We start from the raw sequence: 15470 nt of genomic DNA, 5'->3' as shown, positions 1-15470 counted from the left end.
TCCAATATAAAAGTACAGTGAAGAGATTTCCCTAACTCACCCTCCCCTTCCACTGTTATACAAGACACTGAACACAAGTGTAAGTAGTCTCACATTGCCTACAGACGTTTAATTACTAGAGACTTTGGGGGAAAAAAGTGGTAATGATCAGAATTGCTCTTTAGAGAGATTAATTTAAGCAATAATGGGAAAGTTCCATAGGGGAGTGAGAAGAGTAGAGAATAAGGAGGCTTTAGATCGGTAATGAGGGCTTATGGTGATTTCTGAGTCTCTGAAACAGTTCTTCTCAACTTCCCAATTAAAAATAAAAATCTGTAAAGCCACAAAGTCTACTTTATACCTACCACTATAGCAGTACATATATACGTAAGCCCTCTCCCACAGTCTGCCCCTAGATTGTAAAAGGTTTATATAGCATGATTACTTAGCACCCAACTCTTTGCCTCAAAAATCATCACCTCCAAGTAGTGATTCCCTTTTGGACCCCATTGGTATACCTTTTTACAAATATTTAAGAACTGTAACTCCAAGAAAATAAAAATAGAAGAAAAATGGAAGCTTTGAACCCAATTATAAAAATATTATCCCATCATTTGACATCAGCTAGGTTCTTTACCTCTCTTGCCACAATATTCTCCTGAAAATGATATTCTCCTGAAACACTAATAAATAGGTAGGGAACTAGCAAGATTGTTTCCTTTCCAGCTGCGGATTTAACAGAAGAATTTGAATAGGGCTGAGTACAATCTATACAATACATTTTAACACATCTTTAGTTAAGAAAGGCCTCATATTGGCTTTCTTCTGTCTAACCAGTAAAAGTATACTGTAAAAAAAGATATACCATTATAAACTCAAGAGAAGCAAACTTCAAAAAAAATATTTTCTATAAAACTCAGAAAATTATTCTAGGAAAAATGGCTTTTCATTCTCACTAAAATGCATGAAAATGTGGTCCCTAAGGAATGAAAACAAAAAGTTATAAGAAATTCAATAGGTGGGATGGAAAAAAAAGAACTAAAGATAAAAAAACTAAAAATCTCCAATAATTTGAATCTGCGCTGAAAGGAGAACTAAATAGCATTCAAACCACAAATGATAGAATCAGTGATATAGCATAACACCCTTGACAAGTTCTCCTTAAATTCAGAGGAAAGGGATCAAAGTAAATATCCAAATGAGGTGAAAGAGTAGATATTCATTTTTCTTCTCCATTATTATAATTACAGATTTTCAGGAATGATAAGACAACAATAAGAACAGCTGCAAAATAAATGAATAAGACTTTCCTGAAATGAAAACCTTCATGTGGGATTAAAAGTCCCCTTTAAATTCTAAGTGAAGTTAAAAGACCAATACTTAAAAACATCTTAGCAAGATTGTAAAATTATAACTGTAGAAAAAACATTATTTAAAATAAATACTGATCACATCTATTTCTCACCAGTATAATTCAACATAAATTAGGGGATTTTTCTGTGATAGGTAGTGAGATTGTTATTAATTTGATTTCCTTAAGAAATGGCCTTAACAGGTCCATCTCAAAGTCACACATATAGCATAAACTCCGGGATCAAGACAATTGAGCAAAGAATTAATTCTGAGAAATTCACTCTGAGAGTATCCCGGAAGTAACAGAAAAAAACATGTGCAAGAAGTGGGAACACAAAAGAAGCCCCAGTATGTCTAAAAAAGTTCCAGAAAATGAGAATTGAAGTAATATTCAAAAACAATGGTATGCACTTTTGATCTGAAAACATGGGTTTTTTTTTTTTTGCATGACCAGATAAACGTTAACCAACACCTAAGCAAAGTAAAAACAAACCACCATCCTGAAAAAGTATAGATTTCACTTCAGTCTGTAAATTGTCTTCATCTAATTGTCATCTTTTATACATACTCTGTCTTACTTCTCTCATAGACTGACAGAAGACAACCTGTCAACATAAATGACAGGATAAAATAGACTAAAATGCTCACAATTCTGAGGGAATTATAAAACATCTAGATTTTTTTTAACCCAGATAGATTACTACCCAAGAGTAAGGGAACAACAGGCATTTTCAGATGCAAAAGGACAAAGTGTTTTCAACAAGGATCTGTGAGTGGTAAATTCTATTTAATTATTGCTATAGCAAAAAGACAAAAAAGAATGGAATGCAATACAAATAGTCAACAAAAAACTAAGGTATTGGTAAATATAACTAATGACAAATATAATTTCAAAGGTAGAATTAAGTTTAAAAAGATTAATAGAATCAGGTCTCCTGGATGGCTGTGGTTGACCAACTGCCTTTGATTCAGGGTGTGATCCCAGGATCCAGGATCAAGTCCCACGTCAGGCCCCCTGCATGGAGCCTGCTTCTCCCTCTGCCTGTGTGTGTATCTCATGAATAAATAAATAAATCTTTAAAAAATAAATAAAAAGATTAATAGAAAAGACAAATATTTCAGTATATTTGGTGTTCTTCCAAGCAGAAAACACTTAGCACATTAATTATGTAATGTACAATTATAAATGTTATTACTAAATATAACTTTAAAATGTCTGTTTTAATATTGAAGGGACACCTGGGTGGCTCAGTGGTTGAGCATCTGCCTTCAGTTCAGAGTGTGATCCTGGGCATGATCTTGCCTTTGTCTCTGCCTCTGTGTGTGTGTGTCTCTCATGAATGAATAAATAAATCTTTAAAAAAAAATTTAAAACAGTGAGGGGGAAGAAACAGAATTTTATCAAGAGAAAGTAAAAAAGAAAAAAATAATAGCTAACAAAAATTGTTAGAAATGTTTACATGTGTCAGTAATCATAACTAAAATGGATTAAACTCACCGATTAAGACTATCAAATGAAACACAAGCAAACAAAATCCAGTTATGTTTCAAATAAGATATGCCTGATATGAATCCCCCAAATCTGATCTTTTAAAGTCATTTTATTTTCTACCTAAAATATCACTCCTCAAGATAGTTTAAAGATAGTCTGATAAAATTACTTTTTAAAAAATCTCCCAGTATCTATCCCTAAAACATAAGATGAGACATTTGTGTTAAATTTTAACAATTATTCCTCTGATAAGCCAAGAGGAAGAAGTTAAAAGATAAGCCAAGGAGGAGGAAGTTATCAAAAACTCAAGAAAATATTTTTCCACTAAAGACCTTGATGGGAAAGTTGTCCACCCTGAAACACCATATAAGGATAAACACAAGATTCTACAAACTGCCAGGAAAACAAAGAAAAAACAGATCATTTATTACAAAAGGAACTTGAGAGCTGGTCTTAGAGTTTGTTAGCACAACCCTAAAAAATATTAGGATACTAACTGCTATTTTGATTTGGCAGCACTGAGGGATATTTTTGAATCAGATGCAACTGTCCAGGGGAAACTGAGGATTATTTTAAAATGAAGATTTTGTGGAATGTGGAAGATAAACGAGCCTTTGGTAGACTGTTGCAACTTGCAGTCACATTACATATTAAATTACTCAGCCTAACCTGAACTTATGCTGAAACCACCTCAGTAGGCTTGGAACCCCTCACTCTATATGTAGGACCATTCCAACTTTATGTGGAAGTCTGGGCCTAGAGAGGAATGATCGTGGACAATTATGAACCTTCTGAGGAGTGTGCGGAATATATCTCAGAACTTCTTACCCCAAGAGATGAAAGACATGTATCCATTGATTTCCATACCTCATTTGGCTGAGGATTGTTCCTTATGTCATTAATACTCCCATATTTCTGGGTATGTCAATGTCCAGTGGGCTTTCACAGGGTCCCACATAATATCAGAAGATCCAGGTAGGATGCCAGAGACTCACAGTGCAAGATTAGGGAGAGGTGATGTTGGTTCAAAGCAGATCAGAGACAGTGTGAAATTACTGGTAACAGGCATGGCTGGAATTAGATGAAGCAGAGACGATGTGAGACTTCATACATGAGTCTGATAAGGAAAAACATTCCTTAGCTCTATGTCAACAATATTATTGTAGTCATCAGGTAAAGTCTGTTAGACCTACACAAAGGAGCAAAGACACTGTAATGAGTTGGCTTCTACTAAGCCCTGAGGTGCTACTTTATCCCTTGTCATTCCCTACCACATATTTGTAAAAGAGCTCATTTGTAAACAAATCTTCCTCAAATTATCCTATTTTGAGTATACCATCCAATTTTTTTAATTATTTATTTATGATAGTCATACAGAGAGAGAGAGGCAGAGGCAAGGCAGAGACATAGGCAGAGGGAGAAGCAGGCTCCATGCACCGGGAGCCCGACGTGGGATTCGATCCCGGTCTCCAGGATCGCGCCCTGGGCCAAAGGCAGGCGCCAAACCGCTGCGCCACCCAGGGATCCCATACCATCCAATTTTTGTTGGGACTCTGACCCAAAAAGATAGAACATTGTTCTAATAAACAAATGGAGAATATTCTTCACACATGCATTGAGCCACAACTGTTCCCTATGAATGGAGTAGTGGATGGATCTGATTCAACAGCAATTTTTTTCATGTAGCAATGCTTTTTGTTATACTCATAACTGGTGTTTTGATAATACTGATTCCAACGCACTTTCCCCTCCCCCCACTTGGTTATTACTGAAAAGATTTCTCCTTGATAACACAGCTTACAAAATGAGTTTTTAGTGATAAATGAGTCAAAAGCAGTGCCTGGCATTTCTTCCTCATGTGCTACATATATGCTGAATTGGTTTTGTCCAACTATAAAAGCAAATTATCTGCCAGCATATAAATGACAGTAATTATTTTTCCATATTGTATGCCACTGATAAAAGGCCATGCCCAAAATATCTTTTTAATAAAGAAATTGTGCCTATAGTTTTCCTTTCTGTATGAGCTTTGTCAATTTTATGAGTGGTTTTATAAGCTTCTTCACAAGAGTAGGTACTGTATTTATATTTTCTGTAAGTTTTGAATGATGCTTCTGATGTTTTAATCCATCTTCTTTCTTAGTGACAATGAGTTTTGTACCTAAAAGTGTTATTTTATGCTTTTCCTGAAAATAAAAAATGTGTTGGCAGAGTGGTCATTGTGTTTTTGCTTAGAAAATTATAGAAAAACTTTAAGAGTTTTTCAGCATCTGGGGGATTTCAGTCTGTTGAGCATCCAGTTCTTGATTTCAGTTCAGGTTATGATCTCAGGGTTCTGAGGTTGAGCCCTGCATCAGGCTCCATGCTCAGCCCCAGAGTCTACTTGAGATTCTCTCCCTTTGCTCAAGCTGGCTTGTGGGCTCTGTCTCTCCAAATAAATAAATAAAATATTTTTTAAAAAAAAAAAGTTTTAATGGTTTCATGACAATTTCATATGACTAATGTAGTCCTATCCAATAAAAATAATATTCAGATTCTTCATCTTTCTTTGCTTATAGAAAATCATCATGCTAGCCAAATCACTTTTTACAATAGATATACATTGAGTTGCATTAATTGTCCTATTTTATCAGAACTTTATTTGCTTCCATTTCTTTATGAGCTACGTTTGTACTATTATGGAATTGCAAACTTTAGTGAATTGTAAATATAACAACAGTTAAGAGAAATTACCATCTATTTTCATATATATGTCCTTCATAGTTGTGTTCTTATATGCTGTTCATCTCAGCATATGTTCAGTTTGTTAATAGGATGCATTTTATATAATTTATGTAACTGTTTACAATTAATAATCTTAAACATAAAATTTCTGAAATATAGGAAAAAATTAAAACTACAAAACTCTCTGTGGACCACTTAAAGGACACCAGGGATAACCAAAAAAGTACATACAAACCAAAAAACACTTGTCTAGGTATTAGAAACATGGTTCTGATTTTGAATCCTGGTTTTTACACTTACTAGCTGGGTAATTTTCAGCAAGTTATTACATGTCTTAACCTTAAACACTATGACAATCTCCCATTTTATAATTGAGCTGCTTCATTGGCTGCTACATTATTGTTTTGTTTTTACCCTTAGAGTAATGCTTGGTACATACTGTGTGTGTGCATACATACACTTCATACTAACCCAGCCCATCCTGACTTGTAAACCATAGCAAACAACAACAAAAAAACCTCAATGGTTTAACATAATAAAGTCTATTTCTTGATAATGCTACATGCTCAATGCAGATCAACAGGTAAGATCTGCTCATCATGGTCACTCAAATCTAGGTTAATAAAAAAATATTCTCAATATTTTATAATCACCATGGCAAGAGGGCAGAAATCTAGAAAATTATACTCTGGTTGATTAAAATTATGCCTGATCCTTCTCACTTCCACTCACATTTCATTGGTTAAGTCAATTTCATCGCCATGCTTAATTTCAAAGATCATAGAGAAGTATAATCCTACCAAGTCCCAGAAAGAAAGCCAAAGTATTTATAAACCTTAAGGTAAATCATGCCTTATCTGATTGAGAAATATTTATACAAAATGTATGTCCTAATGCTTGACATTTTTATATTCTTCTAAATACCCAACTATTTTCATATGGGTTGAACCAATAGCATAGTCATAATCATAGAATTTAAAGTTATGCTACCATTAAATTAGCTGTATTTGTCTCAAGACATGGTCTGGGTTCCCTTGAAAGCAGTTCCTGAATGCAGGAATTGAGGAATATGATCCAGGAACAGAATTTTAGGACAGAAAAATGAAACAAGGAAGTGGGGAAAGGCAACACAAGGGTACATTATTTAGTTAGTTACCATAACAGGCAACTGGTGCAACTTTCAAAGCTATCTACCTAATAGACTAATGTGGTGGCATTTATACAAGTCTTTCCTCAAAATAGGGCCACATACATTAATTATCCTGTACTTTTAGGTTGTGCTTGCAGGTGTGCAGTTCTAGAAGTATCAAATGGGATGCTCATGGGCATCCCATTTGAGTACCAGGACTCCCAAGGTAGGAAACAAGAAGTTCAGTAGACCTAAAACTCCACTAAGCTAGTTTGTATGGAATTAGTCATTTCAGTAGAGACTGGAATAAAAGGAGAATCCAAAAAATCATTAAATTATGCATAAGAGGTGCACAATAGAAACACACACAGACAGAGATGTACACACCAGTGGTATGGTAATAAGCTCATCTTTAGTGCTTATATTTTTACTTTTGTCTGGTTTACATATTGAGATACCAGTTATTTTATTGCTATAGATTACATATAAGATATTTAAGATTTGAAAAATATAGTGAAAAATTTTTACTAAATATTTGGAACAGACTTCAAAATAAGTCCAAAGTTCATATATTTTAACCCAAAGAGCTTCTGGTACATCATAGGATTTGCTGCAGCCTTTCCAAAGATATCTCAGAGATGCAATTTGGTCTGAGGTTCCTCTCTCCCCAGATTTTCTTCCTTCCCTCTCTTCTTTCATATGTGTCAGACTTACATTATAGTCTGAAAGCTTTCCCCTTACACTTCTTATTTCTCTCCTCTGGCCTTCACAGGTATTTTCCCCAATAAAACTCTTTTGTACAAGGCCCCAAACTGGTCCAAGCTGCAATATCTACATGCATTATCTTAGGGTTTTTTTTCCCTTCTGATATATGATTTAATTGATGCAGTACATAATTTCCCAACTGAAATTTAATGCATTGAAATAATGATTATTTTTAACATTTTGTCTTTAATAATAAAAGTTTTGAAAAACCTGATGACATCACAGTAATATCACTGGCAATACACATTATGACCTAAGCCATTTTGTATGGTAAAGATGGGTTGCTGTCACCCCACTGACTTGTCATTTACCACGAAGAATGTGCATTTTTTATGTTATAGTAAATAATCAATTTTAAGAAATGCCATTGTAAAAAAATTGAATAATCATTTCATTTGGGAGTGTTCTAAAAATTTTTAAGATTATCTGCATTGAATTAACAGTGTTTACATTTAAAAAGCAAAACTGTGGGGCTTTTTTTCTTGGAGGAGCCTAGGGAGATAGTGGAGGAAGAGTAGGGAGTATGCAACATGTATAAGAGACACCCTTGAAACACCTGGCTCTGGTTAAAAGGGAACATTGCATTATAGGGCACTATGAGACCTCTTATTCATAAGGTCACTTCTTTCAAGATCAAAATACATAGTTAACTTTCCTAACACAACACAGAGAGGAGGAGAGAGAGGAACACGTTCCAAATGAAAAAAAAAAAAAGGGACAAAACCATGGCAAAGGAGCTAAATGATGTCTGATGGAGAATTCAAAGTAATGGTCATAAAGATATATTCACTAGACTTGGGAAAAGAGTGGAGGATCTCAGTAAGACTTTCAACAAAGAGAAAATATGAAAAAGAACCAATCAGAGATGAAGAACTCAATAGATAATATTTAAAATAAACTGGAAGGAATAAACAGTAGATTAGAGGGTGCAGAAGAATGGATCAGTGATCTGGAAGAGAGGTTAATGAAAGGCAATCAAGATGAACAACAAAAATATATAATAAAAAGTGAGAGTAGGTTAAGGGAACTGAGTAACATCATCAAGCATAATTACATTCATATTATAGGGATCTTAGAAGGAGAGAGAAAAGGTGGCAGAAAATGTATTTGAAGAAATAATAGCTGAAAACTTACATAATCCAGGGAAAGAAATAGACATCTAGATCCAGGAGGCACAGAGAGGCCCCAGCAAAATCATCCCAAGGGGGATCCCTGGGTGGCACAGTGGTTTAGCGCCTGCCTTTGGCCCAGGGCGCGATCCTGGAGACCCGGGATCAAATCCCATGTTGGGCTCCCGGTGCATGGAGCCTGCTTCTCCTTCTGCCTATGTCTCTGCCTCTCTCTCTCTGTCTGTGTGTGTGACTATCATAAATAAATAAAAATTTTAAAAAAATCATCCCAAGGAAGTTCACACCAAGATACCTAATAAAAATGGCAAAATGTAGTGACAATGAGAATTTTAAAAGCAACAAGAGAAAAGATAACAGTTACACAAAAGGGAAACCTTATAAAGCTATCAGCTGATTTTTCAGCAGGAACTTTGCAGGCCAGAAGGCAGTGGCATGATATATACAAAGTACTGAAAGCAAAAAAAAACCTGTAACCAAGAATACTCTACCCAGCAAGGCTATCATCCTGAAATGAAGGAGAGATAAAGAGTTTCTCCAAACAAAAGTTAAAGGAGTTTATGACTGCTAAAACAGAATAATGAATATTAAAGGGAATTCTTTGAGTGGAAAGAAAAAGCCATAATCAGGAGTTAAAAAAAAAAAAAAACTAGGAAAGGAGAAAATTTCACAAGTACATAAAAACAATAAAAGTAAATAAACCACTTATAAAACCAGTATAAAAATTAAAGCAACAAAAGGGTAATATCAAAAATATCTATAAAAATTAGTCAAGGTATTCAGAAAATTAAGTATGACATCATATACATAAAATATGGTACGGGTAAAAATTTAGTGCTTTTAAAATGGGTTGAAATTTAAGTGACCCAAATTAAAGTGGGCTCAAAATTAATCAATCCAATACAGACTTTTAAATACATAGCATGGTATATATAAACCTAATGATAAACACAACTAAAAACCTGTAACATATATGAAAAAATAAGGAGAAGGGAATCCAAATCTATCACTAAAGAAAGTCATCAAACATCATGAGAAAACAGCAAGAGAAGAAGGGAACAGAAGAATCACAAAAGTAACAATAAAACAAGTAACAAAATGTCAGTAAACACATACCTAATTACTTTTATTTATTAATTACTTTTAATTACTTTTATTTATTTATTTTATTTATTTATTCATGAGAGAGAGACACAGAGAGAGAGAGAGACATAGCAGAGACACAGGCAGAGGGAGAAGCAGGCTCCATGTAGGAAGCCCAGTGTGGGACTCAATCCCGGGACTCTGGGATCAGGCTGTGAGCCAAAGGCAGATGCTCAACTGCTGAGCCATCCAGGCATCCCACGTAATTACTTTTAAGGTAAATGAACTGAATGTTCCAATCAAAATGCATAGGGTGACAGGATGTATAAAGAAATCAAGATCCATCTATACACTGCCTATACACTGCCTATAAGAGACTCATTTAAGGCCTAAAAGTACATTCAGATTGAAAGCAAAGTGCTAGAAAAACATTTCTCATCCAGATGAAGAAAACTATTTTCTGGGATACCAATATTTACAACAGACAAAATAGAATTTAAAGACAACAGCAAGAGACAAAGAGAACACTACATAATCATAAAGGTAATAGTCAAAATGATATAATAATTGTAAATATTTATGCACCCAATGTGGGAGCACCCAAATACATAGAGCAACTGTTAACAGACATAAAGGAATAAATTTATGGTAATATAGTAATAAAAGGGGATTTTAACACCCCACTTACATCATTGGATAGAAATCCAGACCCAAAAAAAAAAAAAAATCAACAAGGAAACAGTGGCTTTGAATGACACATTGGACCAATTGGACCTAACAGACAAATTCAGAACATTCCATCCAAAAAGAGCAAAAAGCACAGAATACACATTCTTTTCAAGGGCACATGGAACATTCTCAAGAATAAATTATAAGTTAGGCCACAAAAGAAGTCTTAATAAATTCAAAATACACTAAAACCATATCATGCATCTTTTCCAACCACAGCAGTTTAAAACTAAAAGTCAAACAAGAAAAAAATCTGGAAAACACACTAATACATGGAGGTTAAATAACTAAACAATGCTATTAAGCAATAAATGGGTCAATCAAGAAATAAAAGAGGAAATCAAGAAATATACGGAGACAAATAAAAATGGAAATACAACAATCCAAAATCTTTGGGATGCAGCAAAGGCTATTCTAAAAGGGAATAATACAGGCCTATCTCAAGAAACAAACAATCTCAAATAATCTGAATTTATACCTAAAGGAGCTACAAAAAGAAGAACAAACAAAAAAAAACATAAAGTATTAAGGAGGGCATGTGATGTGATGAGCACTGGATATTATATGCAACTGATGAATTATTGAACTCTATATTGAAACTAATGATGTACTATATGTTGGTTAATTGATTTAAATCTTTTAAAAAACCAAAGACAGTAGGAAATAAATAAAGATTGGAACAGAAATAAATGAAACGTAGGCCTAAAACAGAACAGATTAATTAAACCAGTAGCTTATTATTAGAAAAAAATCAACAAAAGTGATAAACATTTAGCCAGACTCCTAGAAAAAAAAAGAGAGAATTCAAAAAAAAAAAATAAGTGGAGGGGAAATAACTGACACCATAGAAATACAAAGGATTATTAAAGTATGAAAAATTATATGCCTACAATTGAATCGTTAAGAGGAAATGGATAAATTCCTAGAAATATAACCTTCAAAATCTAATCACAAACAGATAATTTAAACATAAATTAATAGCAATGAAATTGAATCTGAAATCAAAAACTTCCAACAGACAAATTCCAGGACCAGATGGCTTCACAGGTGAATTCTACCCAATATTAAAAAAAAGTTAACACCCATTCTTCTTAAAGTACTCCAAAAAAATAGAAGAGGAAGGAGAGCTTCCAAATTCATTCTATGAAGCCAGCATTATCATGACACCAAGGCCAGATAAAGACATTACAAATAACCCCCCAAAAACAAAACCCTCACACTATATGCCAAAAATTCTGCATAAGTGCAAAAATTCTAAACAAAATATTAGCAACAAAATCTAACAATATATTTAAAAAGTCATTCACCATGATCAAGTGGGATTCATTTCAGGGTGTGGTTCAATATTCACAAATCAATAAACATGATCCATCACATTAACAAGAGAAATGATAAAAAACTATATGATCATCTCACAAGATCACAAGATGTACATAGTCCTTTCATGATAAAAATTCTCAACAAAGAAAGTTTAAGAGGAACATATCTCAACATAATAAAGGCCATATGTGAAAAATCCACACCTAATATCATATTCAATGGTGAAAAACAAAGCTTTTCCTCTAAGGTTAAAAACAAGACAAAGATATCCACTCTTACCACTTTTTTTTTTTTACTCTTACCACTTTTATTCAACATAGTACTGTAAATACTAGATACAGCAATCAGAAGACAAAAAGAAAGAAACAGTATCCAAATTGGTAAAGAAGTATTAAAACTTGCACTATTTGCAGATGACATGATACTACCTGTAGAAGACTGACTCCACCAAAAAACTATTAGAAGTGATAAATGAATTCAGTAAAGCTGCAGAACACAAAATTAATATACATAAGTGTTACATTTCTATACAATAATTAAGTAGCAGAAAGAGAATTCAAGAAAACAATCCCATTTACAATTGCACCAAAAAGGATAAAAACCTAAGAATAAACTTAACCAAACTGAACCTGTGCTTGGAAACCATAGAACACTGATGAAAGAAATTTAAGATGATACAAGTGGGAAGACATTCCATGCTCATGGAGTGGAAGAACCAATATTGTTAAAGTACCCAAATAAATCTACAGATTTAATGCAATCCCTATCAAAATAACGTTTTTCGGAGAACTAGAATAAATAATCCTAAAATTTGGGGGGTGGGGGAAGATGGTGGAGGCATAGGGTCCTCAAGGCACCTGTCTCCATCAATTTACCTAGATAACTTTCAACCCATCCTGAAAAATCTATGAATTCGACCTGAGATTTAAAGAGACAATAGCTGAAATGCTTCAGAGAGAAGGGTTTTCACTTCTAACAAGGTAGGAAGGTGGAAAAAAAATAAACTAAAAAAGAATCAAGCAGGGGAGGGGCCCTGCCAGGAGCCAGGCTAAGGCCTGCAGCGAGAGCCTTGGGATAGGAAAGCCCAGCCCTGGAGAAGTGGGAACTTTAAAATATCTGCCTCAGATCCTTCCCCTATGGAAAGGCGCTTAGCAGGGAAATCGGCCAGAACTGCAAGAGGGGCAGTGGAGCCTCTGGTCTCCTAGAGTCACTAACAGAGGAAGTGGGCCCTCGGAAAAGCGCACCACACACCACAGGCCAGTCTCTGTAAAAAGCTGGAGCACGAGCCCAGCGGGGTCTTGGGAAGAAGCCAGTCGGTCAGGTGGGGGCTCCAGGCTGAGGGGGCTGAAAGCAGCCCCCGGAGCACAATTGAAACAGCACAGACCCTGGATCCCAGGGTGCCAGGGGACACAGCCCAGGATCCTGCGCTCCCCCCGGGACAGATGGAGGTGAGGAGGGCCCAGAACAGCAAGGACTCTCCTGCCAGCCAGGCACCCCAAGCTGTGCAGGTCAGCGCCCCCCGCCCCGGGAGCACATGGGCCAGTGCAGACTGGGAGACTGTGGTAGTTACTGCGGGAGCTGACTCCAGGGATGGAGAGCTGGCCACCGCCAGTGTTGTTTTCCTCCTTGTGTCACCACGTGCCTGGGGAGGCAGGGCCACCAGGGAACAGAGGCCTCATGGAGTAAACAGCTCCCACTGAGCCTGGCACCCAGAGGGGGTGGGGCATCTTCCAGTGCACACACCTGAGAATCAGCACAGAAGCCCTCCCCCAGAAGACCAGCTGGAAGGACAGGGGAAGAGCAAGTTCTTGACCAAGCAGTGCTGGAAAACCTCTAAGGCCTTCCACTAAGGGAAAATTGAAGGAATATAGTATATAGAATTAGAGGGTCCCCACCTTTTTAAAATTTTTTTTCCTTTTTCCACTACAATTCATTTTTATATCAGACTAAAAATTTCAAATGTTTTTTCTCTTTTCCCACTGTAACTACAATATTTTACCACCTCTTCATTTTTAAGTTTCTTCCTTTTTGACTTTCATATTTCTACAATTACAAGTCCTAGATACATTTTCTACTTTCATATTCCCTTCAACATACTCAACTTAATTTGGGGAGATATGCAACGTATGTTTTTTTTTTGTTTTGTTTTGTGTGTTTTATTTTCTCTGTCTCATTTTGTGCTACAATGGCAGAAGTAAATACCTTCTAAAACATGACCAGCATGCACCCAGAACCAAGTGGAATACCCTGCTGGTTCACTCTGAGAGACTCCTCATTCCATTCTGACCCCCTTCTTTTATCTCATTTATGTTTTGGTGAATGTTGGGGCTCTCTACAAGTATTTCTGGTTTATATAAATGTGGGACTGAGCATCTTCTAACATATAGAACTTCATATACTCAAAACCAAGAGGATTACCCTGTAGGACCCCTCAGGTAGACTACATTCTCCCTCCACTACAACTTCATCACCACAGCCATCTCCCAGTCCACCCCCTTTTGTCTTCTTCTCTATTTTTTTATTTATTTATGATAGTCACAGAGAGAGAGAGAGAGAGAGGCAGAGACATAGGCAGAGGGAGAAGCAGGCTCCATGCACCAGGAGCCTGATGTGGGATTCGATCCCGGATATCCAGGATTGCGCCCTGGGCCAAAGGCAGGCGCTAAACCGCTGTGCCACCCAGGGATCCCCTTCTTCCCTATTTTTAATTTTTTTCCCTCTCTACTTTTGCTTTCTTCTCTTCTTTTTTCTCTCTTTTTTTTCCTTTTTCTTTGGAATTAATGACCTTTTGTTTTTTTACTACAGTGTTTAAAAATTTGTTTTTCACTTTAGTGACCCCCCTTTTTATATTTTTATTTCGTTCTGATCTTTGTTTTCAATTTCAGGTCTCTGACCTCAGCAGAATCATCTAAGGTGAAATTTACTTAGGTCGTGGTTGAAATTCTTGACTCAGCCTGCTCATACAGCCACTCTGCACTGAGCAAAATGACTAGAAGGAAGAACTCACCACAAAAGAAACAATCAGAAGCAGCACTCTCTGCCACAGAGTTACAGAATTTGGATTACAATTCGATGTCAGAAAGCCAATTCAGAAGCACAATTATAAAGCTACTGGTGGCTCTGGAAAAAAGCATAAAGGATTCAAGAGACTTCATGACTGCAGAATTTAGATCTAATCAGGCCAAAATTAAAAATCATTTAAATGAGATGCAATTCAAACTGGAGGTCCTAACAATGAGGGTTAATGAGGTAGAAGAAAGAGTGAGTGACATAGAAGACAAGTTGATGGCTGAGGAAAAAGGAGAAAAAAAATAAAAGACCATGAGGAAAGGTTAAGAGAAATAAATGATAGCCTAAGAAAGAAAAATCTACATATAATTGGGGTTCTAGATGGCACCAAGAGGAATAGAGGGCCAGAAAGCATATTTGAACAAGTCATAGCTGAGAACTTCCCTAATTTGGGAAGGGAAACAGGCATTCAGATCCAGGAGGTAGAGAGATTCCTCCACCAAAATCAAGAAAAACTGTTCAACACCTCGACATTTAATAGTGAAACTTGCAAATTCCAAAGATAAAGAGAAAATCCTTGAAGCAGCAAGAGACAAGAGATCCCTAACTTATATGGGGAGAAATATTAGATTAACAGAAGACCTCTCCACAGAGACCTGGCAGGCCAGAAACGGCTGGCAGGATATATTCAGGGTCCTAAATGAGAAGAACATGCAGCCAAGATACTCTCTCCAGCAAGGCTCTCATTCAGAATAGAAGG

The sequence above is a fragment of the Nyctereutes procyonoides genome, unplaced genomic scaffold (genome assembly GCF_905146905.1).
Source record: "Nyctereutes procyonoides isolate TBG_1078 unplaced genomic scaffold, NYPRO_anot_genome, whole genome shotgun sequence".
Taxonomy (NCBI): domain Eukaryota; kingdom Metazoa; phylum Chordata; class Mammalia; order Carnivora; family Canidae; genus Nyctereutes; species Nyctereutes procyonoides.
This window is presented reverse-complemented; position numbering follows the sequence as displayed.